The sequence below is a fragment of the Oryzias latipes genome, chromosome 5 (assembly GCF_053564925.1).
Source record: "Oryzias latipes strain Hd-rR chromosome 5, Olatipes_Hd-rR_3.1".
Lineage (NCBI taxonomy): Eukaryota > Metazoa > Chordata > Actinopteri > Beloniformes > Adrianichthyidae > Oryzias > Oryzias latipes.
In genome coordinates, this window is record NC_136241.1 from 9,615,377 (window position 1) to 9,637,911 (window position 22,535).

At 40.2% G+C, this 22,535-nt stretch overlaps 1 protein-coding gene and 1 long non-coding RNA gene across 6 annotated transcripts in view; one reads left to right on the forward strand and one right to left on the reverse strand.

Moving 5' to 3' along the window:
• Positions 1-22,535, reverse strand: part of cacna2d2a (calcium channel, voltage-dependent, alpha 2/delta subunit 2a) — a 207,348-nt gene that overhangs the window by 160,451 nt on the left and 24,362 nt on the right. The gene's annotated exons all lie outside the window — the stretch shown is intronic.
• The window catches only part of LOC111947433 (uncharacterized), a 62,147-nt gene that overhangs the window by 32,151 nt on the left and 7,461 nt on the right, over positions 1-22,535 (forward strand). The window contains exon 1 of one of the 2 annotated variants that reach the window (XR_002873273.2): positions 15,803-15,860. The exons of the other annotated variant lie outside the window; for it this stretch is intronic. This is a non-coding gene — a long non-coding RNA (uncharacterized LOC111947433). Of the gene's footprint in view, positions 1-15,802; positions 15,861-22,535 lie in introns of those variants that run through there. 2 annotated transcript variants of the gene reach the window in all.

The window sequence follows — 22,535 nt, forward strand, 5'->3', positions numbered from 1 at the left end:
GACGAAAAGGAAAGTGAGTCTTCACTGGGAGTAGATGTAGCAGGGGGCGCCCACAGCTGGTCAGATGGTGGAATTTCTGGGGCCAAATCTGGTGGTTGTTGTTGTGGTTCTGCAGCTGGGTCCTTAGCTGGCGGTAGTTGTTGTGGTGCTGGTGCAGGTGAGTCCTTAGATGGAGGTGGTTGCTGTAATGCTGGTGGAGCTGAGTCCTTAGGTGGAGGTGGTTGTGGTGCTGGTGCTGGTGGTTATAAGCATTTTAAAATATGATAAGATAAAATTTCAACACATATTAAAGGTTGTACAACTAAAACAAACTCTAGGTTTAATTAATATTGCGGTTGTCCTTGAATTGATTACAGTTTTACATGAGCAGAAATTAATTGTCACCATGCAATCCTATTTAAATGATACACTGTAATCTAAACTACATGGAGCTGGTTTAGCTCGTGCTGGTTTGCGGCGCCTTCCGTCCGTGAAACCAGGGTTCAACTCCAGGCTGCTCCCTGTTCTCTTCTCTGCTTCTGTGCCGGTCCCAAGCCCGGTTGCTTTGAGAAGGTTGCGTCAGGAAGGGCATCCGGCGTGAAACATTGCCAGGTTAACCATGCGACTTGTTCGCTGTGGCGACCCCTGATGGGAAAAGCCAAAAGAGACAGACTGTAATCTAAACTACATATTGTTGTATTTTGGCTAACATTTGTAATTGGATGCCAGCTAAATGAAAATATGCCAAAAATGTTCTTTCAGTTTTTGTTTTTTAATCTTTGACCATATTAGATGACCGAATAACCCTAGATAGACTTGACTTTGTCTAATCTCAGAAGCCCAGCAGGGTTGGATCAGTTTAGTCCTTGGTTGGGAGACCTAAGATCTACTAGGTTAAGTTACTGCAAAAACAATTTACTGTAATCACACCACCACCGTAACAAATCTGAGTGAACGTAGAGTATTGGATCTGTAAAGGGAATTTGTGTGTGCAACCAGTTAAACCAGGAAGGTGGTGCATCTGATCTTCTGACTCCGACCCCATCTGTGGATGGGGGAACTCAGCCCTCAGCGGCGGTGACTGTGTCTCTTGGGTGCTGGCTTTCTGAGCCTGACGGCCCTCTCTCCACGCCGGGAGAGGGAGTTCTCTAGCAAGGCCCATGAGTCGGGGATCACATCACATCTGAGCCTGGGGGTGTCCGTTGACCTGTGGTGCAGGTTGTGGTCCTTGCCCTCAAGCGCTAGGCGCCTCCAAAGTTCCAACAGTGAGGGAGCCTAGTCAGCACATGTTTACCACACTAGCCAGGGATGCTCAGGAATCCGGGTGGTGATGGTGGGCTGCTTTTCTGGGGCTCTCCAGCAGACTGGGCCCTGGACTGGGCCCCCTGCCATATGGGGAGGACTATTCTTCTGGCTGGGCTGGAGCTTGCACTCTCCATGCCCCTGTGCCCCCTGCTCTCTGGCATTGCCATTGCAGAAATAGTATGCAAGATGGAATGATATGAGCTTGACACGTGTTTGACTGTATGCATAAGGTTGTGTGTGTACGCTGTAGTTAAATATGTTTCTAACATTTGAGTATCTCTGTGGACAGGCCCCGCCCTTTAAACTAACATCCACACCTGACAGTGATAATGATAGATCTCCAGCAACTTGTTGCTTTGTGCCCCCCCCCTACTTCTTTAATCATCCAGCTTCTTTAACACCCCCCCCCCCCCCCCTTTTTTTCTTCCCTTTCCTTTCCTTTGTACTCTCTTTTCCACTCTCTCCTTCTCTCCTTTTTCCATCTGGTCTAACAAAAAATGCATAAAAACATAATTATTATAAACACATTTTTAGCCTCAAATACAAAAGGGGTTTATACAAATATGCACCCTGTGTGTGTCAGAAGACTCATAATAGCCAAAAGAAAGAAATTTGACCATATTAAAGAAAAAAGCAACAACAAAAACACTTTCTTACAAACAGGTATAGATAAAAATCACAGCAATAATGGAAATGTTTCAAGAAAAACATTTATATTTTGCAAGAAAATTGTTCTTATTAAGAAAAAAAATGCAATAAAAAATAGTCTTGGTTTAAGAAACATGTCTTAGTGAGTGGAATTTTCTTCTTAAAATAAAAATTCTTGTTGAAACAATCTTTCTTTTTTTTACTCATTTCTATGGGGTCTGTTTTTAAATTGATAAATATAGATATAATACACACTGATAGTCTGAAATGTGTGGGAGGGGTTATACTTTATACTTACATTATGTAAACGCATGCAAAGCTGCTCTGATGGGAAGAAAAACCCAGAAGTATCTTAATTTTTGTTTAGCCATGTTGAAATCTCTGTTGAATTTCTCTTCTTTAAGCTAAAAGATGTGAAGCAAGATCGACAGCATTTTACATTTATGAATATTTAAACAGTGTAAACAGAGCAAAGTGGGGATGGTACTGTTAAGTGTTGCCCAGCATTCTTCTAAAAAGGAAAATGACTCCTGGACTGGGATGGAAGTAAAGCAGAATAAAGGCGTTAATGAGTTTTGAGTCTGGCTCTAAGCTGTGAGGCTTCAGCAGATCTGTGGGGAGGTCTGTCACTCTCCGAGGAAAAACAAGGAGAGGTGGTTCAGCAAAGCACCACAGACGGCCAAACAAGCCTTCTGCTGCTAACACTCACACAAGACATGGCAGAAGTAACTCTGCCAATCGCCACCAATATGCTTTTTCTGGCAGCCAGGGAAATCAAGCACACATAAAATCCCAAACACAGAGCCCCTTGGAATAGGACGCGCAAGAAAGGGGAAAAAAAAACCCACAATGAAACACTTGGTAGAGCTCATACATGTCACAGACAATTGCAGTCCCTTCATTACCAAGTATTACTGTCAACAGTTTGCCAAGTCCTGGCATCTCAGCAAAAAAAGGCATATAGAGAGTGAGACAACACATGTGCTTCAAGTGGTACGCAGACTGACAACATTTAGTCTTTTATTTCTTTTCAAGGCAAGGCCCTTATTCTTCACCTTGAGGGGGGGGGAATGGTAAAACAGGTCTTATTAATGGTGCATTAAATTTCAGAGGGGGTTTGAACAGGGCTTTGGAGTTTTGAATGTTCAGTCCTGTCAGCAGAGTCGAAGGATGTCAAAACAGCCAACGCGACAGATGAAAAACATTTCTGTCTGCCTTTGTGACTTTCTAAACATATTTTATTTGGTGACTTCTTGGCTACAGTCACTGGTAATACAAATGTTTTTCTGTAGTGTTGATATTCCTGTCTCTTTGCTTGTGCCTGCTTATCTCTCTGTAAAGTCAGACACAATGCAGGCGTTTGCCTCTGAGGAAGTTGACGGAGACAAATGGCACATTATAGTAGAATATCACTGGGATGTGCTGAGCACACCCAGCGTCTGAAGGCCCCAGGAAAAGTTCAATAAGACAGAACACACATGGAGCATACAGCCCCCTCAGAGCAGCTCAATAAGACACAACGCATCCCAAACCCAAATAGTTTAACGGGACTGAAGACCTCCGAGGGAGTTCACTCAGACAAAAAGCAGACATACTGACTGATACTGTCACAGCCGTTTCTCTGAAAGATTTTCTACCAAATGAACACGGATGACAGAGACAGAGTAGGGTGTCTGAGGAGAAAAAATGTGCACAGTTAATCTATCAAAGATGACAGACAATTCGCCTACTGACTTTAGAGTTTGGCTTTGCATCATACCTAATCAAGAAGATGCATGCTGGGATCTCACAAAATAAATTTTTTCGCTTGTAATCTGAACTGCAGAGCTTTGTTTCAAGGCTTCCAGAGCACTCTATGCACAGAGCACTGTCTAAAGAAGATGTATGACATCTTTAAGACCCATTTCAATGAAAATTGTGTTTTTGGTGTTTTTAACATTTTCTTGTTGCATTTTTCTCATGATGAAAGACACGTCTAAAGAAAAAATCCTCTAAAAATTGCATTTCTGAATATTTCTTTATTCTAGTTGTTGCGAACCAGGTGCTGGTGTAAAATGAATTTGGAAAAAGCCTGTAGTTTTGATGCAGGTGGTCCAATGGGCTGGCCACAAGTGTCCTGCTTTGCTCCATTCTGATTCATCCGCTTGCAGACAAATGGATCCATGTTTTCCGGAGCTGGAATCTGGATCTAAACTACAGCTAAACAGCTCCACTACTGTTGCACCTGCATTGTTAGATTGGGGCTGTGAGAAGCTGTAAACTAGTGGGAGGGGGTGTGAAGAGAAAGATGATGGGAAATGGGGCTGGGCTTACTCCGCACCAATTGTTTCGCCCAAAACTCAAAGGCGAGTTTCTATTGACCTTCTACCGTTCTGCAGAACCTATGTCCTAGAAAACAAAACATTTTTTTTTTTTATTTTGGCTAAAAACTGCATCTTTATAATTAAAAGACCATAGGGAACACGTTTACAGTAGATCTTTGGTACTCTGCAAGCTACAGATATTTTATTTCAGTGTGCTGTCAAACTAAACACGGTCAAATGCAGTCCAAACTAGGCTTGGAAAACAGCTAATCTGATAGCAGCAGGGAAGAGCAACAGAGGAGCGATTGATGAAGAGTAAAGGCTTAACATGACGCAGCAGAATCCTGTGGATATGTGAGTAACAAAACAAAACAAAAAAAAACCTTCAGACTCTGAGGCATCACAGTATGCCAATGAATAATCCAAATAACTCAGTACAGACTCCACTATGACCACTTACAGGAAACGAAGACTGGGCTAAAGATTCACACTGATGCCCACGGGGGGCATATGGAGACGAAGAGGGAGTAACATGAAGACAAAATGGAGGAGGATAGGATGGGATATCTACCTTAATACGATCACAGGGATCGTCAACCTGAGATACAAACAGGTGGAAACAAAGACAAACGAGTCTTGTGCTCAAAGACAAAGCTGCATAGTACAAAGCATCCCACTGAGACACAACTTTGCATAAGCTCATTTTTCATTTCTATGCTGTTAGAATATTTCACCACAAAAGTATATAAGCTTACAATCTTAAATCCACACAAGCTGTCCTTGCTATAGGTTTGTAATGTGACAGAGTCAAATAATAACGGCAACATTTTTGGTCATTTAGCCTGTTTTAGGAGGAAAAAAAACAGGTTTAATTGTTCAAATGTACATTTTCATCTTTTAATTCATGTATTTATAAATGTTACATTTACTAACTAAATATTTTGTTAGCAAGCTAAATATTTAATTTAAAGTTAGGTATTTTTATAGTTAAATATTTAGTTCACAAACTAAATGTAGGGTTTGCGAATTATATATTTAGATCTCACCTAAATATGTAATTTCCAAACTAAACATTTAAGTCCAAATTAAACGTATAGCTTTTTAAAAAATATTTAGTTTGAAGCTAAATGTTAAGCTTACATGCATATGAACTTGCCAATAAGCGGGAATGGGCTACCAAAATAAAAGCTGGATTTTACGCTATTTCTCAATTGATTCTTGTCATTCATGCGTGTACTTGTGTTATACCGATTCAGGACATGTCTATCCTTCTGGCTGAAAACATTGGACGAGCTGTTTTAACGGCTATTTTTTTGTAATACTGTATACTTCTTCTCAGCAAATCGCTGTACTTTTGAGATCTGCCAGCGTTTAACATTTACCTCCAAACTAAACCTTTAGCTCCAAACTAAATATTTAGTTAAAAACTCAAATGCTTAATTTTGACTTAAATAGTTAGCTTGGAAAAAAAATATTTAGGTCAGATGTAAATATTTATTTGCCAACAAAATGTTTAGTTTCATAGTTCACAAACTAAACATTTAATTTGTACATTAAATGTATATTTACAATAAAACTCTATATTAAATAATTAGCTTGCTAACTGTAGTTAGTAAATTTAACATTTATAAATACATAAATTAAAAGATGAAAATATGCATTTGTTTTCTCCCAAAACAGGCTAAATAACCAAAAAAGGTTGCTGTTAATATTTGACTCTGTCACTTTACAAACGCCACCCCATGTCTTGCATCTCAACTACAAACAAAATCATAGTTACCTTGTTCTTCAGACTCAACCACATCCAGTTGGGTTTCAGATTCTTAAAATTGTAGTAAATCCCAATAATACTTCATAAATAATCATTTGTCCTAGCTTTTTAATTAAACAGATTGCCATCGTGGTTTAAAGACTTGATTCTGTTTTTACACATTATGTCATGACCATATCATGTCAATGTTTTACTGTGAGGCCACAGATGCAGATGGTATAAAGCAACAGGCAGACAGGTACAGCTGGACAGATATAGCCCCAAAGCCATTTCTTTGAAAAGGCCAGCTTTTGTGTATACTGTGTATACTGTATGTGTGCATTATTGTGTCTAGTGATCCCAGAAAGGTTTAATGTGTGAAACTGCACATTATATGTAGGTATTTTGCATAAATCTGTGATTGCATGGCTGCATTTATAGTGTCTGCTTGTGTGTGTGTGTGTGTGTGTGTGTGTGTGTGTGTGTGTGTGTGTGTGTGGGTGTGCGTGTGTGTGTGTGTGTGTGTGTGTGTGTGTGTGTGTGTGTCTGAGTGGGCCATGGAGGTCTTCCTGCTGAGGAAACAGACCCTGGGGGGCTTTTTGACTCTGCGCCGTCTTGTTCACTTCCTCCTCATTTGACGAATTACTGTGCCACTTCCATGCCACTGATGAAGCCTGGCAGCTCTCTATCAGTCCAACTGTAAACTTGACTTGTTTCACTTTATTGTTACAAATGGCTCTGAAAACTGCCTCATCCTCTTAACAGGAAACGATAACACATTTCCAGAAGAACTGGCTCATTCTCTCACAGCCACTTTATAGATTACATCCTTAACAAGAGGATTCGTAGATCATTATATTCTTTAATAAGAAATGCTTAATTGAATTACTTTTGGTTTGCACTTCAGTGCTCATGCTGCTGTTAAGCTTAGATCTGGAGCAAAAAAAGAAAGGCATAAATGCTCTTTCATGCCGTCTGTCTGTCTCCTTATGAGACTTACGTACATCATCACATTATGTCACGAAGAGGCCTTAAGCAACCCATGTTGTGTTAACTGCTTGAAGCAAAAAGTCGACCTGAAGCAAGCTGACATGTCGTCCTGTTTCTCCTGATCATGTAAAAGACCAGCAACGCGCTGAGAGGCAACTCAAGTGGGGATGTAATGAAATACACTCATCTGTAAGCTATTTTCAAAGCCTTCCTAGTGCTCTTTAAATTAGGATGATGCAGTTGTTAGCACAAATAAAATTTACCAAGTTATTTTCTGCAGAGCGGCAGGTCATAAAAACAAAAACCTCTGAGTTGTGGGTGACATTGTTGTTGCCCCCCCCCCCTCCCTCCACGTTGCTCAGAAAACGGAGCTTGTGGCCCACCCAGCATAGATTTTGCGTCACAAACATGCTCTTATCCAAACAGCATTTTTTTTTGTCTGCTCCGTGTTTGCAACAATTTGAATAAAGGAATACTCAGAAATGCAATTTACAGCTTAACATTCTTAATATATGCCCTCCATCATCAGAAAAATGCCACAAGAAAATGTAAGGCTAGTTAGCTGAGAGCCGTGTGGAGGATCAGCAAGTGAGACAAGTTTCGTTATAATCACACTGCAGCAATTATCCTCCATTAGCGCTTCCAGCTCGTCCCTTTTGCTGCATAGAGGCCGTGCGTTGGCGAGGAACTCTTCTGTAACAATCGATTGCATCGAAGAACCAACGTTCAGTAACGTTTGTTGGCTGTAGTAGATGTTCACGTGTGCTATGCAGCCAAAAACACGAAAGCGGCAAAAACAACAACAAAAGCGGCAATCGGACAACCACAATCCAGGAGTTTCAAGTCGCTGCATGAGTACGCGCCGCCATCCTCCTCATCATCTGCTAATCATCTACTCTGGACATTGATGTATGTCAATGTCTTCTGTGCATTGACAACAAAGGATTCTATTTCTGATTCTGATTAAAAACATCATTGTCATCAGAGTGGGAACATTTATTGCCTTTTCTGGTGTTTTAACTTTACGCAGGAACAATTAAACAAGTTCAACAATTGATTTCAACGTTGTTTAAAAGGTACCATGTTGGATGGAGGACATGTGGAATTTGCAGGTCCTGAGTGACCTGAGTGACAGGCGCTATGCTATTTTCTCTTGGCTAACTTAAATCTGCCTTACCACAGGCAAAACAGAGAATAGAGAGAGGAATCCAAAGGCAATTTAAACTCATACTAGAGATTACATTTCAACCCTTCTAGGCTGAATATTTTACCCTGTTGCCTACTGATAAGAAGCAGGGGCATTTTCACTGACTCAGGGAGTCAATTTGACCTCCTTTGTGAGAGCTGCTGTACTGTCCTGTAGGCTCCCCCCCCCCCCCCCCCCTTGGTGATTGGTAAAACTTTTCCATGCTTTCCCCTCTCAATGAGTAACAGTGTCTCCTGGACCTGGGACAGAGAAAAAGAGGCTCCATGTCTCGTCAACACATTGAAAGCAGTATAATTACCCCCCCCCACACACACACACACACACACACAATGTGACCCACCAACAGGGTCATTGCTCTTAAAAGTGACAGCATTAAAGACAGAAATGGGGAAAAAAGGTCGGGGACGGCTCCTTTCTGCTTCGTGTGTAGCCTTGACAAGTTTCCACATTCACCCCCCCCCCAGAGTCAAGCTGGAGTCACCTCTGTCCCAGTGCATTCAACTCTGAAGCTCTGGGCTTTACAGCACAATTAGCAGGCTTATCAAGCTCTCAGTGACACACTAAACTGGACAAGCTCTCAGCGGAAAGCAGATAGGTCTCCATATTGAACATCACAGGGCCACTTTTACAGCATGCCAATTCCTGCCAAACTGGTTGTTTCCATGGAAACCTAGTACTTAATGACCGATAACAGAGAACGGCTTGGGAGAAAAAAAGAAAGAAAAAAAATGGAGAAAGAAAGCCAAAAAAAGAAAAAAGGTAGGAGCGAGAGAAAGACACAGGGACTGACAGAGAGAGATGGAAAAAGAACGACAAAGATCTAGTGGAACAAAAGAAGCAATTTGGTATCGAAGGACAGCGTGAAGCCTGATTATGTCGTCAGCATAAATGATCATTAATTTCCTTCTGTCCAACTGAGACAGATTAATGTCTACCCATTTTGCACCATAGACAGAGACAACTAAACCATTTCACTGAGCACCTCTGTAACAGCCATTTCGGCCCAAATGAAATGCAGTGTTACTTAAACGATCACACGATCCTTGTGTGAAGAGTTTTCATAAATTTATCGCAGATCACTATGGAACGCCCAAAGGGTCACTAAAGAGGAGAAAAATGATGCAACTAAAGTTGTTTTTTTGTGCGCGCACATTGCCATCTAACTGCTGTGGAACTCCTGATAACAAACTGTTCATATTCCCATCATGGTTTTAGTGTCACTGAAGCACAACACTCTCCCACTTCCCACTCTCTCCAGAAAATGACTCCCCTGCTTCCACTTAAATACTGACACGCACTCTGAAGCTGGCCAGCTTGGCGTGACGGAGCCATCCAGAAACAGAATATAAGACCGAGGAAAAACAAAGTGAGAAATGTCAATTCTTTTTTAACATGTTTTCTTTGTTTTATGCTCTGAAGGCTCTGTAGGTGAAACGTCACATTCGACAAATGAGTTTTTTGAACAACACAGCAGACCTAAAAGATTGTGACACAAAACACAATTAAACTTTAAAACTTTTTTAACTTTATGAATCTGCATTAAGAGAACAAATTATACTTCATTAGAACATTAGGCTACATTTTGACTGTTTTGTTCTACTTCTTAGGAGTAATTTGATATAATAATAAAATGTCACTTCTTTAAGTTCTGCTTAACCAAAAAGCCTCAATATCTCTCATTATCTGCAATCTGCCAAAGCCAATTTAGTATTTTGTTGTGTTTTTTTGTCCTTTGTCTGTCTCTGTTTTTGAGCTTCCACGTTTAAAAGTTTCTTGTTCATGGGTAGCTATGGAAGCTTTTATGACCGTTTTCAGGCTCCAGGTACAAAATGCACAATGTCTCTCCTCGAGAAGGTATACCGGTGTCCTTTGTCTTTATTTTACCTCAATTATTATCTGAGAGTGTTGGTCTAACATTTTAACCCAACAGTGTGAGCACCATGGGCTAAACATGTGTTCAAGAACCAGTGTTTAGCACGGTCTTGAATGCACGTCTAATGTTGAGAAGGTGGCATCATGTTCAATACCATCTAATGTATTTATGTAAACACATTCTAAAGATAAATCCACAAAGGCTTGTTGATTGTATTAATTGAACATACAACTTTGACTGAGTCAGTCCAGGCCAATGACATCCAGTTAGTGTGTCTTTTTTATTTAAACCTCAAATTTACACAAAAAAAATGTCAAGTACTCTCTTTCAACACACCAAGTCAGAGGTTTAATCTGAACTGATGTTATAAAAACCCATAACAGTACAAATGCTGTCTTTTGGCGCCGCTATCTCTCTGCAAAGCTCTGTCACCGCTTTCCACATTAGTCGTTCTGATCCTTTAAATCAGAACCGGCACGCTGTGTGGCGAATGAAAGCTCCCAGTTTCACTCCTATTTGCATGCTGACTTGATTAGTCATAAAGCAAGCAATTAGATATCCATTAAACTCTCATATACAAGAGCCAGGATCAACCCAAGTGTCACACGGTTAGATTCATTACTGAAAGCATCCATAACCGCCATGAGACAAAACAAACGCTTGACTGACAATCGCTTCAAATGCAACCGCATATGAAGTCCTCAGTGTGATGGCCCACGGAGCTTTCACAGAGTGGGATTACCTTTAGCAGTCTGCAGCATTTCAGTCTTTTTTTTAAGATAAAATACCAGCAAATAAACCACCTTTTAGAAGTAAAAAAATTCTTATTGTTTTGTATCTTTGATGCTAACTGAAGATGAGCAACATCTGCCTCTGCTAAATCAGTTCATGTTTGTCTGTCCCACATTAAATTAGTAATGTGGCCAATATTAGCAACACTATTAATAGTTTTTTTGCTAATTATTTCAATGCTTACATAAAGCTGTGATGACAGAAAACTGCTAATGAGTTAAGGTTGATCTTCCTGCTGTCTAAGGTATGAGCTTCAGGTTGGGAGTGGAACTTTTATCACTTTTTATTCAAGTCTTATGATAAATATTTGCTAAGAGCGTTCATTTTAAAACCCACATCTTTTGAAATTTAACAAAAAAGTGGTGAACATGAAATTTCTTTTTAAAATACAAATTACTCATCCCATTACATCAGGTCAAAAGTATTGTCATTGGAGTTGGCATTAAAACCAAACACTGTGTCAGGTTGGGAGGGGCTGGGGAGCATGAAGGACCCAAAATGCAGAGACGGAGGCACACGGTTCCAAGGCAAGGGGTTTATTCTAAATAACAAAAAGCGCTGCAGAGCAGGAACACAAAACTAAAACTAAACTTACTGTGGGCATAGCAGGAAAACATGGCATGAAGGGAAGAGACGATAGAGACGATAGAGACGTTAAAGACGTTACATGAGAGACATTAATGACGTTAATGGACCAGCACAAGAGGAAGGCAGAGACAAGACTTATATACAGACAGGACTGACAAGACACAGGTGAACATGATCAGGGCAGATTGGGACCAAGGAAGTAAAACTCAAGAACATGACAAAACAGGAAACCTTTCAAAATAAAACAGGAAACAGAACTCAAACATGACAGAGACCAAAACGGAAAGCAAAAACCAATACAAAGAAACCCAAAACATGACACACTGTTTACTTTTATTTTTCTAATGAAATTCTTTAGATTTAACACGTTATATCTATTGTAACTAAAGCTATGAAAACCTTGTGGCATGACAAGCCCTTCCAACATTTAAGTGCATGTTTATTTAGATATCACAATGCTCTTTGGAATCTTAGATCTTGAATTTGTAAAACATATAACAGCAACCAGTAGCCATAGTAGAAAACAGAAGTACATTTTTTTTATATTTAATAGCAAAAACACACTAGTAAAAGAAAAAAGAACATATGTTTCATATGTTTTCACAGTCTTTCACCTTCATTTACAAGGTGGTTTGATGTAAGTTTTAAAATATAAATCCTCTGAGGATGAATTTATCCTAAATACCCCTTGGAGTGCGTTGGCAAATATGGCGTAAATGGTAAATAGCGCTTTTCTACCTACAAGGCCCATAGTAACAGAGCCATTCACCCAGTCACACACACATTCACACACTGGTGGCGGCTCCGCTGCCGAACACTGGCGCCAACCTCCCACCAGAGGCAAGGTGGGGTTCAGTGTCTTGCCCAAGGACACTTCGGCACATGGGTGTGCAAAGTGGGAATCGACCGCCGACCGCCCTCCCACTGCTCCAGGGCCGCACACAAATAACTTTAAGAAATTGCAGTGGCAATTTAACAGCTGCAACAATCAATGTTACTAAGATGCCAGATGGCCTGCAATGACACATGCTACACTTTAAGCCTTAGTCACAACTGCCCCTACGGGGGAATATGGGCCATCTGCGGGTGAAAAATGGGAAAATCTGTACAGGACCCGCACAAAATTTTATGATCGTAGACAACTCGGTGAGCCCGTATGGTGAAAATGGTCACGCGCATTTTTTCTACTGGTATGCTGCAGGTAACAGGTTGTAGTGATATCTTAAGGGTAAGTAATGGGGAAGCAGGTGAGACGCAGGTAAGTTGTACCAATTCGTCAGACGTTTCAACCCCCAGTACCCTTGCGTGTTGCACAGTACTTCTGACCACAGGGAGCCGTTAGTGCTGTTCAAATGAAAGATGTGCTTCCTTGGGCGTCCCTAGAATGCAGCCTGGCTGTGACAAATTAGGAAATTAGACAATCAGAGTGTAGTTTGTGTGGGTATCCTACAGGCACTTATATATCAGCTGCCCCCCCCCCTTGCATGCAGCGGTGCAGTACTCGGACCTCTGTAACGACTGGAATGCTGCATAAAGGGCACCGGACGTCGGCATCACAGATATGCCATAAGTGCCTGTAACTTACATTATCCTTACAAATACTTCGCGATACACTTACCACACACAACATTGGTCCGTTCCATTTTAATGACATCTTTCAAGGTGGCCGCACCTGCCACAAGGGAACTGCAAGCTGCAAGACACTCCTACATTCCTCCTTACATGCAGCCTTTCCTCTCTACAACCCAAAAACCTGCAGCACACGTTGGGGTCAGACTTCCGTCCAGATGCAAAGGCATTAAGAAACACATCAACAACTGATGTATCTGGACTCAGCTGGTAGAAGGATGTTCAAAGTCAATCAAAAAGATGTGAATTAGTTTTGTTTTAAATTTTTTCAGTGGAAAAAAGAATTAAAACACAGAAATTTAAATCAGAATTAAGATTACAGAAGGTCTACAGTATATACTTTGTGAAAGCTGTTCAGTTTTACTATGAAACATACTCCTCAACTCCAGCGGTGTCAACTAAGTACAATTTTCAAATAAGTTGTTATTTTTGGGTTCGTTTTTTTGGGGCATACTTTTAGCTTAAATTTACTTCAATGGGTGCCTGTAGACTAATTTTAATAAAGCTTAAACAAACAAATTTGAGGCACAGGCAAATAGGAACTATTTGGACTTCAAAACCTAGTTTGAAGAGCTGACATGAAAGCAGGCTGTATGCTCGTATTTTTAATTTGTTTTTCTGACACAGTAACAAAGAAGAATCAATTTAATGGGAATATGTCATTGGCTGAAGTCTTATAGGAAAGACTCGGTTCTGAGTGGAAGCTTCTAGAGAGGCACATGAAGGATTGGGTTTCCTAAACTTGCATTGCACAAAGAGGACAACATTCAAGAAAGAGCTGTCGATCAGTATTTGCATAAAACGGGTGACTAGGAAGTGATCAATGCCTCGAACACGCAGGCTCTACAAACACACTATTAAAACGAAGATCAATGCAAGGCCCTTCTTACAGTGTTATCACACAACACAGACACACATGTTCAGTGGCAACAGCTGCTTTGTACTCCCAGAAACCAAACAAAAACACTTTAGAATGGCGCTGAGACCCTGAGCAGTGAGCGTGTGGTTATTTTATAGCATGACACTCTTTTCATGTCTCCAAAAAGAAAAGCAAAATGTTTTATCAAATGTTTTAAAAACACAAAAATGACATCTCATTAATTTATTACTTTTCTCTGAATAAAAAAATGTATAAAATAAACACATTTTGACTTTCTGGCTAAACGAAAAGCTTGGATTGAACTGCAGCATACTAAAAATTAATTTGCCCTCAACAAAACGTTGGCAACAATGGATCAGCGCAACCTTCTAAGCAAAAACTATTGATCATGCAATCCATAGACTAAACCCCCTCCCATGTAATTAGGGGATCTCAAACTGAATAAAGAGAAGAGGACGATCCTCAGAGTAGTTAGGCAGATGTAACTAAGTGTTTGTCTTTTGCTCACCTCGCGAAAAATCGTACGTGTCTCTGTTTGTTAATATGTCTTGTGTTTTCAGAAATAACCTTAAAAGTTTGAGTTTGTGTCTGGAATATAAGACAGAAAGACTAAGCAGCAGCCGTGACTGAGGGATGAAAAGAATGATCCTCTTTAGAGGAAAAAAGTTTACACTTTGGCTCACAAATTTGCAAAGCTGTAGTGCAAAGGAAATCGTTTCATTAAATGCTCACTCTTTAGGCTGAACAATTCAATTTCCACTTTAGTGGGTCTGTCAAAGAGGCTTTTTTTATGTCTGTCAGAAGTAAAAGAGGCCAAAAAAAATGCTGCCCCCTCCTTCCTGAATAAACTCATATACTTGACTTGCATATTTTCCTCTTTTATGTTCGAGCTGTTCCATTAGTCTACCAGAGAAGGAGAAGCAGAATGTGGTAATTGTATCCAAATTACAACAGTTTAAAATGAACCAGCTATTACACTCCATGGTTTTTAAGTGTTTTATTACTGGTCTTTAAGGCAATGTCCAAATTCCCACCCAAACCCCTAACTACTGAAAAACTATATTGTGCAGGACTAGCTAGTGGTCTGCATTATAAAAGCAATTAGGACAGCATGTTCACTTCTTTCTTTTTTTTTGAAAAAGCGAATATGATGTCGTTCATTTCACAAAGGGAAAATCTGATGATGAAAATGTTAATGGTTTATTAAAAATATATAAATCCACATTTTTCACAAAAATTGTTCAAACGCAATGCATTGTGGTATATGTTTGCCAATCTAGTGAGCATCCACGCACTTCTGGGAAATTTCCAGGGAACTCGATATAGGAATTGTAGATTCGGACAGCCCTCCGAAATGGCGAACGCACTATACAGTATAGTGAGTGGTGAAGGAATTCGGACACAGCCTAAATCAGTGGGTCTGCATGCTCTACTATAACAATGAAGCACAGATAAATGGAATGAATCTTATGTCTGAGTGGCTGCTTTCCTTCAATGTGCCTCAAATTGATGGGAAATACAGGTGGTTCAAACTGAGTTTTACTTTTGCTCAGAAACAGATTCAGACGCCAGCAATTACAAATCGTAAACACATTTGGAGTTCAATTCTGCCTTGTCTAAGATGTATTACATCTCTCACTCTATGACAGCTGAGACAGGCTCCAGCTCTACAGCGACCCTGAACAGGATGAATCTGCCATAATAAATGCAAAGATGGATGGGAAAAGGTTTCTTTTTTCAAGGTCATTTTAAAGGAGTGTTTTATTGTGATTGTTTTTGCATGCTCCTCTGCTTGTTTTCCGTCCCTTATCTTTTTTCCCTGTTTGCACACCCTCAACTCTTCTCCTCGTGCTTCTTTCCCTTTTCTCCAGACATGCAACCAGAGAAATGAGGACGAAGAAGAAGACTGACACAAGGTTGTTGATTCGTCTAACTTTTTTTTAATTAGTAAAGATTGTTTAAAATCTTCTATTTTGGTTTTTAACTACCGTAAATTCCGGACTACAAAGCGCTCCCGATTATTAGCCGCACCCACCCATTTTCACGTGTTTAACTAATTTCAGACATACACAAGCCGCGTCGGGGTACAAGCCGCATGAATTAGGCAACATTGTCATCCTGACGGATCACTTCCTGACTCAGAGTGTAAGTGTGATTTATTAGCACACAACGGGTGGAGTCATTTTTGCCTCAGGCTCATGTCTTTGAGTTTATCTGTATCTGCCAAACAGTATGCACCTCTATTCTGTTCACAAGTTCCTCAGTTATGGTTTTTATTTTTATTATTTTTTTTAACTTATTGACAATCTAGGTATCACACATAAAATTACAAACAGTAACCATATAATCAACATTACATCCCTCAGTTATGATGAGGAAATTTACATCCCCATCCCCCATTTCCCATGAGTCTTAGGGGCTAAAGGCGGGGCCAACGCCCGGCTCGCCATTCTGTTGTACGTGTTTAAGAATGAGCAGCAGTGCATGGAGGGGTGAACGGGTAAAGCTCTCCTTCCGCTTGTGTCGCGGCAGCGTTATGGGAGTAACAGGGCTGTTTAAAAAACACGCTAGTAAAATAAAGCAGCGACGACTGAAAAGCGCGCGCCTCAGCGCGATACGCGCGCCTCCTCGCGGCGCGTGGGTCAGAAGTTTCCTTCCACAACAAACACTTGCTCCGCGGACGCCTCGAGTAAGCCCTGGCTGCAGCCTGCAGAATGGCTCGACGCCTCCGCGCTCCCGCGCGCTCCTTGTCTCCCCTTCCTATCTACTCCGACAGCTCTGGCCAGCGCGGCTACAGGGAGGGGCGCTTCGTCCCCATTGCGCCGGTGGACGGAGCAAATCGTGTCTGTGCAGAGCAATCGGACTTAATACTGTACGTTTTGTGTATGAGGGGCGGATGCGTTGTTACGTGTGGGAGCCTTCAGACTGCCATCGGCCCCGCAGCTCACACGATACGCAGTCTCCAGCTCACACGGAGGCTGTGAGCGTTTCAATGCAAATCTCTGCTCAGTCCTTAGAAACCGTTAACACGACCACGTCAATTTGTGTTTACAGTCGTGTCCCGACAAAATAAAGGCTGATATTATTGCCACATATTTACGTGCAGCCAGCCGAGTCACTATGACTCAGAGGTAAATGCACTCCTGAGCATGCGCTGTTCTCTCCGTCACGCAGCTGACCGGCTTTTCCAAACCCGTTGGTGATTTTTTCACGCTGCTTTTAACGATTGCTTTTAACTTGAAAGCTTCATCATATTGTAGCGGCGATCACGTGCACGTTGGGTCTAATGGCACCAAAGGATTCTGGGATGCGGCTGGACATGCGTGTTTCGTTTTGTTGAACCATGACTGAAGTGTCTAAGACCTGAAGTCAAGTCCATGCTGTTTGGCTGCTTAGAGGTGTGTTGAAAAACAAATGACTTGTGTTTGGTGTTAGAGAATTCAAACCATTCACTGTGTCCAAAAATACGTACACGGCGGCCGCCATAATATAGCCGCGTCACTGAATAAGCCGCAGGACTGTAAGCGCAGGAAAAAAGTAGCGGCTTGTAGTCCGGAAATTACGGTAATCGTATCAGTTTCAATGATGCAGCAGAGAAGAGCCTTGATTTAGGCTTGTAGTTTTTGAATGGAGGTTGTATTAAATACAGTAAAATATAATAAAATTTGACTTTGATAAAAGGATTTTGTCAAATTTACATGTACTTTATGGATTTGTTTTAGGTTACAAATGCACAGAAATCCTGCTAGCATTGTGTTAATATGTTGATAGCAACATACTAACAGCACAGCAGATGCTTGAACTTCTTAAGAGCATAAAGCCTAATGATTCCCAGTCAACATACTAAGTGTTGTGTTATTAAGATTAGCTTAAGTTTTAGTTTTAACTTTGCAGTCTAAATCTTTCAGTCACTTGAACGCTTTATTAATAGGTTTACATTTGAATATTTTACTGAAAATTGTGTTTTTCATAAAGATGTTTTTAACATGTTCTTGTAGCATCTTCCTCATAATGACAAACATATATAAAGATAATTAAGATTGAAATTAGGTTTCTGAGTATTTCTTTGTTCAAATAGCAGTGAATCAGGGGCAGGAGCAACCAATTATAAACAGTGACCTCCATGTACGTCTTCCTTTTCTGTAGGCTACATTTTTGTTGCACCACTAATACAAGCTTGTGGTTGTAAGGGACTGTAAGCTAGCGGGAGAGAGTGTAAACAAGGAATGATGGGGAATCAGTGAAGGCTTATTCTGTGCCTATGGAAGCATTTGTGTAGCATAATTAACAACAAAGTCAATACCAGAAATGATTTTTCATTTTCAAAATGAAGCTGCATTTTTTGACTCAAAATTAAAATAAAAAAGCAATCCACCAAAGTGCTTTTTCCTTTTCTTCTTCAACACCGCTTATTCTGTCACTTAATTAAAATGATAATGAAAATGGTATTTGACATTTCATTTTCAAAAAGTTCTCTGGTAAATGTGTAGCAAAATGCATTTAGAAATGTGTAATTTGACAATTTAAATGGATTAACAGATATGCTTTTTTCATTTTCAAAATGTAACTGCATCAAATGACTCAAAATGAAAGGACAGTTGGAGCCCCATCAACAGCTATAGTAGATTTCACCATGCTAAACGTTTGCCGTTTGCACCAACATGTATCTTCTAAATGTGCTTTTATTACTGTTATAAATATTTTCAAGGACCTGCTCGCTCATAATTGTTTAAATCCTTGCGGACAGTGCTTTTTTCTTCACTGCAAGGACCCAGAAAAAGGGATAGCATTAGGCTAACACATGCTAAAAACATTAGCCGTGGACGGACTTAAAACTCTGTGCGGACAATGCCGCAATTAGCATCTTGGATGTAAATATGTGGGAATTACATCAGCCTTTATTTTGTCTGGACACCACTGGAAACACAAATTCATATGATGGTTTAGAGTTTCTCAGGTCTACGTAGCAGCTTTTTCTCCTTCAAAGCTTCCCCGGACTAGCATTGTCTCTGGGCAAAGCTAGTCCGAGGGAGAAGCTTCGAACTGTAGGCCCAGGGTCCATCCAAGGCCTAGCGGGTGCATCCGGCTGCGGACCGCGGGGCTTCCGAAGTCGGCTGTGGTCCCAAACCCTGCACAACATAAGGCGTAAATGCTGCTACGTAGTGCTGAGAAGCTATGTACAATCATCAGGAGTGCACAACCGTCACAAAGCCCTCTCCTCTGCCGCTAAAACAAGGTTACAAGCCTGGCCGCACTGCTCCTAGCATGTCTGTGTCTCTTAGCAGCCGGACACACGGAGATAGCACTGACATCATCGCCCCGCCTCCCCTCTGGAAATGCTAAGTCGAAATGAATTATGCGACACCATTCGCAGGGTGGATGTGAAAATGAAAATGCAATCCCCTCTATGCATTCTCGTTTTAATTATGACACAGAATAAGCGGTTTTTAAGTAGAAAATGAAAAAGTATTTTGAAGGATTGATTTTTCTTTTTATTTTGAGTCATTTGATGCAGTTACTTTTTGAAAATGAAAAAGCATTTGTGTTAATCCATATTAAATGTCAGATTACACATTTCTAAATGAATTTTGCTACACATTCACCAGAGAACTTTTTGAAAATGAAATGTCAAATACCATTTTCATTATTATTTTAAGTAATGGACAGAATAAGCGGTGTTAAAGAAGAAAAGGAAAAAGCATTTTGGTGGATTGCTTTTTCATTTTCATTTTGAGTCAAAAATGCAGCTTCATTTTGGAAATGAAAAGCATTTCTGGTATTGACTTTTATTTTTAATTATGCAACACAAATGCTTCCATATGTGCCAACATTTTCGCCCACAACTCAAAAGTGAATTTTTAATGAACTCCGGCCGCTCTGCAGAAACTATGTCCTAGAAAATGACACAGGTTTGTCAAATAAAAGATGACTTGGAACGCTCTTAGTATAGATTAAAAAAAAGATATGAGTGGGTCTTGAAGGTTTCAATCAACATTATGGATTATTGCATCCAATGATGGTGTCCAATCATCTTTCTGATTTATTATTTTTGCTGCAGCTCAAAGCTGTGTTTTTTTTTCCCACTTAGTGCTCCTTCAACAACTCCTCCCTCCTTTAAAACAGCACAGTTATTAAAGCCCTTTCACAATATTTTGCTAAGATCGATTTTTAGGCCACAGAGGAAAGAATGAAAAAGGACATGAGGCTGTAAATTAAACCCCATGTGATGAACCTAAGCTCCATGATAGCCTTTTGTTCCTAAATTTAAGGTAAATGATAATTATGTTAGTCTTTATTAATGTGAAAATTAATCTGCTTGTTTCCCTGAGGCTGACCACAGGTACACATAAGTCATACTCTTCAAACAAAGCCTTATTCATTTATCAGGTAACCAAGTAAATTCTGATTAAACAGCACATTTTCTTTTTAACTATTTTTTGAATTTATTTTTGTTTACAAAAACAGATACAAAAAAATAAACATATACAGAAATATAATGGTGAATGAGAAAAAGGCAGATTTCAAAAAAGGTTTTGGAAGAAGTCTAACATCTTATCAAGTCCAAACCCTTTTAACTCAATTTACAAAGAAAACTATCAGTCGACAAACTTGTCCAGTTTTTCAATAGCTCCACTGTGAGTTTTAGGTTTTTAGTACAGAAACGTCTGATCTTACTCTTTGCCATCAACTGTCATCCAGAGAGAAAAGTAACACATCCAACTTTGGCTAAAAACTACAAATTTAGGTGCAGTAGTTTACTCAATAGAGAGAAAAGAGTCCAGCAATTCCTGATGGCATAAGAGCCATAAACGCAAGTGACTAAGAGACAGTTTGAAAACAGGAATTATTTGGGTAGACAACAAAAAATAAGATGCCAGCTCGTCTGAGCTCAAAACTGTACGGCTGGATTGTCCAAAATTGTTTGACTGTTTTGATGCACCAATAATATTAGGTTGGGGGTTTGAGGGGCTGTAAACTAGGGCGAGAGCATGCAAACAGATAGCTAAATTATGGGTGACAGGAAGGGGGGCATGGTCCCGGCCACACCTCATAAGCTAACTTCTAATGAAATCCTGCTCCTCTGCAGAAACTGTCCTACAAAACGACACTGGCTTTTTAAATTTGGCTAAAAAATGTAAAAATTGTAATTTAATTTTCTCCTCTGAACACTTATAAAAGATAAAAAGATGATCAAAGTGGGACTTATGATAAAAAAAAAGCACACAGTCTCAAAATCTGCAAAAGGGACCTGGCTGCAGACAAGATGGCGCCCGACCTATTGGCTGGAAGCAAAAATTATAGAATTTTCCCTAACCCTTACTCTAACCACAACACTTCAGTGTTTGTTATTGTAGAAAAACCTTTATTGAAGCTTAAAATGGGAAAAACCGTATCTGTCACGGTGGCCAGATATTCAAGAGATATGGGGGTTATTCCGGTTCCGGTCGAAGACTTCCAGTTCTGGATGTTGATGTCTGCAGCCGGGTCCTTTTGAAATCATCCCAGATCATTTTAGATGACAATTTGGGAGCCACAAGCTCCCACAATTAACAGGGTCAAAACACTTACGTTTCAGTGCAAAGCTACAACTGAAATGCAACTGAACCCCACATTGCTCCTGGTGGTTATGAGGTTGGCGCCTATGGAAGCATATGTGTCCCATATTTCAAAATAAAAGTCAATACCAAAAATGCTTTTTTTTAATTTTCACAATAAGGCTGTGTCTGTTGACTCAAAAAAAAATGAAGCTTCTTCTTCAACACCGCTCATTCTGTCACTTACAGAAGTTGACGGAGGAGGGTATGCATCCATTAAGTACTTTCATAGGCTAGCATTAGTGTAATAATAACAAAGTACCATCACACAGATCTCCTTCATCAACTCCTGCATGTCTCCACTTCTGCAAACATCGGGATAATAATAAAAGTAGTTAAACAAAGTTTACCTCAATCCATTATTGTTCATACTCTGATGTATGGTATGGCGACTTACGCCAAACACCTCCGCTATTTCCTGGACGTTGAGTCCATGCAACAAATATCTTTCAATTGCATGGAAAGGGATGTTGATGGTTGATCCCTTCCATATGCAATGCCGTCCAGTGAATCAGGGGCAGAGTGTTTTGCCAAGATCTCTCTAAAACCTTCTCAACTCTGTCATGGGAACACACTCAAACTGTTCGTAACTCCAACTGGGAAGCTAATCCCAACAAGAATTGTGCACAGATGTTTGAGAAGCCCATGTCGTTTGCCGGTAAGGTCAACAACGCAGAAGAAGAGTGAGCACTGATGTCATCGCCACGCCTCCATCCTGGAACCTCTGACTGGAAAGGATTGATCTGACAGTTTTTGCAGGGTGGATGTGAAAACGAAAATGCAACCCTTTTATCACTTTAAATATGACACAGAATGAGCGATGTTGAAGTAGAAAATGAAAAAGCATTTTGGAGGTGTGATTTTTCTTTTTGAGACAATTGATGCAGTTACATTGTGAAAATGGAAAAGCATTTATATTAATCCATTTTAATTGTCATATTCGATATTTGTAATTGCATGTTGGTACACATTTACTAGAGAACTTTTTAAGAATGA